General features: G+C 35.4%; 1 protein-coding gene across 1 annotated transcript in view; it reads right to left on the bottom strand.

Moving 5' to 3' along the window:
- LCTL (lactase-like) overlaps nt 1–3,555 on the bottom strand; it is a 20,325-nt gene that overhangs the window by 308 nt on the left and 16,462 nt on the right. The window lies entirely within an intron of this gene.

The following is a 3,555-nucleotide window of genomic DNA, read 5'->3' as shown; positions in this document are numbered from 1 at the left end:
CTTGTTATTAAGTATTTCATACTCAGCTCAAATGCCACAGTCTCTGAGGATTCTTTTCCAACTCTACAATCCCCAATCTGGAGTTAGGTTCCTGTCTTCTCTTGTCCCCTAGCACATCCAGTATTTCTCTTCATGTAGCATTTTTTTTCATTCAATTGTTATTTATATTCTTGTTTCTTCTCTCTCTTGACTGTACTTCTTGAAGGTGGGACTTGTGACCTGTTTATCTCTTCTTCCTCAGTGCTTATCACATGAGGATTTCTCTAAATGGTTATAGAAGGAAGGAAGGACATAGCTGTTTCTGAAAATTTTTCTTTTGTTGATTTTTCTTTCCTTAGTGAGAAGCCACAGAAATGGAGAGTGGAAATAAATAGTGGTCAAAAGAAGGTTAAGACAGTTTGGCAACTGAGTGACAGCTCACCTGTAGACCATCTGAATTTTCACAAACCTGGTAAAGATAGTTTATAATCTATTCAGATAAATTATTCCAGTAGAAAATGAACTAAATCTTACTGGCAGAGGTCATTATTATAGCTCTTGTGCCAAGTTTTAAATAATTTTCCTGAACTCTAGGTGTAAAACATTATGAAAAGATTATGATTTTTGTGCAAATGTAATGTCCAGAAAAATCCAATGTATAGTAATTATGAAAGAGGGCCTTTTTTCATTATCCTGGATAGAGGAACTTCTATTAAAAGAGGTCAAGCAATAGGGTCATAGGAGTAAAAAGAGGTTATAGCAATGCCAGTTCATACTTCACACTTTTGTGCACTGTTTAAAATGGTGGTGATGACATTTCTGCCATAGTGTCTTCTCTGTGGCTGGGATAAGGGTTGAGATTTCTATTAATAATACTCTATCAAAAGTGGTCCTTCATAGTCAAAAAATGTCTTTTAGCCATTCGTATAATTAGCTAGCCCACCAAGTCTTTCTCCTTCAGTGAACACCTGTAACTCTTATCTTCATCCATATGGGTTGTATGGTGCTGTTGTTGCTTATTCATATAGCTCTTAAATGACTGTGTTCAAATATGTAAGGATTATTTGAAAATAAATCTGATAGTTTTCAGACAGAATCTAAGATTTCAAAGGCCTATAATCAACCACTGCTATGAATACAAATATTTCTATTTTACTGGTTGATACCTTGCAAATATATTTCCAGAAAATGTTTATTCTTCCCCCTACCGAAATATATTTTGATTCAGGCATAATGGAAACATCTCTCAATTAGAAGCTGTGTTCTTCATATAGCCAAACTGCAAAAGTTCTATAAAAAAAAAAAAAAAAACCTGAAAAAATTTTCCTGAGAACCGTCAGTTAAAATTGTGCTGTGTCTTTTCTAAGTGTGATATAAAACGTGGAAGCTTATAAAAGATCGAAAATCAACTATAGAAAAATTTCTGCATGGCAAAAATATTACAGGCAAAACAATGACAAATGAAAAACTAGGAAAAGAAATTTGTAGCCCATGTCAGAAAAGGGTTTATATTCCCTAGTATATAAGGAATTTTCACATCAGTAAGAAAAATATTAGTAACTCAATTTAAAAATGGGCAACTAATATACACAGTTTACTAAAAAAGAAATTCAAATGTCATCTTAAAAATAAAAGGTGCTCAGTCTCTACCTATAATAAGAGAAATGCAAATATTGACACCATTTTTTACCTGTCCGATTAGGAAAGATCAAAAAGCTTGGTGTCAGTGCTGGCAAGAGTATGGGGAACAATCAACTTCACACATTGTGGGTTGGAATGTGAAGTGACACAGCTTCTGTGAAGGGTGAGATCCATCAAAATTATAAGAGAATACATTCTTTGGCCTATTGGTTTCAATAGGAATTTATTACATACATACATATAACCAGACATGTATAAACAGACCTATGAACAAGGTTATTAGTCGCAGTATTGTTTACTGTTGCAAAAACACGTAGACTGGGGCATAGAACAAGGCCTGGAAGGATACAACCAAACTTTATCCCTGAGATGTGGAATGGTGATGGCGGGATGGTTGTTCCCAGCTTTCGCTGAACATTAGAATCATCTGGGGAGCTTTTAAATTTCTATTGCTCAGACCAAGTAAATCAGAATCTCTGGGAGTAGAGCTGGGACATCAGGAATTTATAAAGTTTTCCAGGTGATTCCATTGTGCCAACTGTGGCTGAGAACCACCAAGCTAAACTAAACATTCTGTCTACACCTGTTGGTTCCTTTTTTTAAAGAAGAAAGCATGTATTTTGTGATTAAAAACAAAGTTTTAAAGACATGAATATGTGATACATTTTTGAAAAATGCCATTTTAAAGTAAATTTTATTATATAAAGATTAAACCTCTTATGAGGAAATTCATGCAAGATGAAGCACCTCTTTCCAATGATGCTGAATAAGCAAAGTGTACTGAACATGTATTTTAAAGTCTTCTTTTTGATACAGGTTGCATAAAAATGAAAGTTATTTTGAATGCTGGGGTTAAAACAATTTGCTAATGCATTGGTCCAATGACTCCTTTTATGAAAATAAGGAATTCTTCTGAAATCATGTATTTATGTGCTTGGAAATGCACTCAAACTCCATTTTGGCTTGAACTTTATAACCTCTTCTACCCATTGTATATTCTTGATGTTTTTATTTAGAAATTATTCAGTGACTTTTGGCCCAAAGCAAGACCTGCTCTTGAAGGGGCATCTCATTTGTAAAAGTCATGTGGGCTATTCAAACAAGTCCCCAAAATGTTTAATTTTTGCCAAAAATCATATGTTTTTAAGAAGTTAGACTTTTTATTTCACTGGACTGAGCACTGAGGTCAGATACTAGCTTTTCAAGATATCTATTTGGTGCTCTTGAGTAAAACAGTTGGCATCAAAACCAGAGAGACTTAAGAGAGAAAAGTGTACTTTTAGTTACTATGGGAAGAGAGAATAATGATTTGGAGTTAATGGGGGAAAACAGAGTGCTTCTCACTCGGTGGGTTCTCAGTAAACGATTATTGATAATGGTGAAAATATGAAATCAAAATGTTGACCCACAAGCAAGTGGACACAATCCTATCTAAAATGTTGATTGGGTCATTTATTTCTCTTATTTTTTAGTTTTACTCATTTTTGAGACAGTCTTGCTCTGTCACCCAGGCTGGAGTGCAGTGGCATCATCATAGCTCACTGCAACTGCAAACACCTGGGCTCAGGTGATCCTCCTGCCTCAGCCTCCTGAGTAGCTGGGATTACCGGTGTGCGCCACCGCACTCGGCTAATTTTTCTATTTTTAGTAGAGACGGGGTCTCACTTTTGCTCAGGCTGGTCTTGGACTCCTGAGCTCAAGTGATCCTCCTGTCTTGGCCTCCCAAAGTGCTAGGATTACAGGCGTAAGCCACTGTGCCTGGCCTGGATCATTTATTTTTGAAGTAAAATATCTTTGGGAGAGAAAAATGGATATATGTCTAGCCCTAAGACTGCAAATCTTAAATAGAAATTCTTTTCTGAAATTTATGTTAAAATTGGAAGAAAGTTGTTTATCTCTAGTTGATGTGGCACAAAAAATAAAGTTCCCAAATTT

Source organism: Propithecus coquereli, unplaced genomic scaffold (genome assembly GCF_000956105.1).
Source record: "Propithecus coquereli isolate 6110/MARCELLA unplaced genomic scaffold, Pcoq_1.0 Scaffold221, whole genome shotgun sequence".
In the NCBI taxonomy this organism is placed as follows: Eukaryota; Metazoa; Chordata; class Mammalia; order Primates; family Indriidae; genus Propithecus; species Propithecus coquereli.
This window is presented reverse-complemented; position numbering and strand designations above follow the sequence as displayed.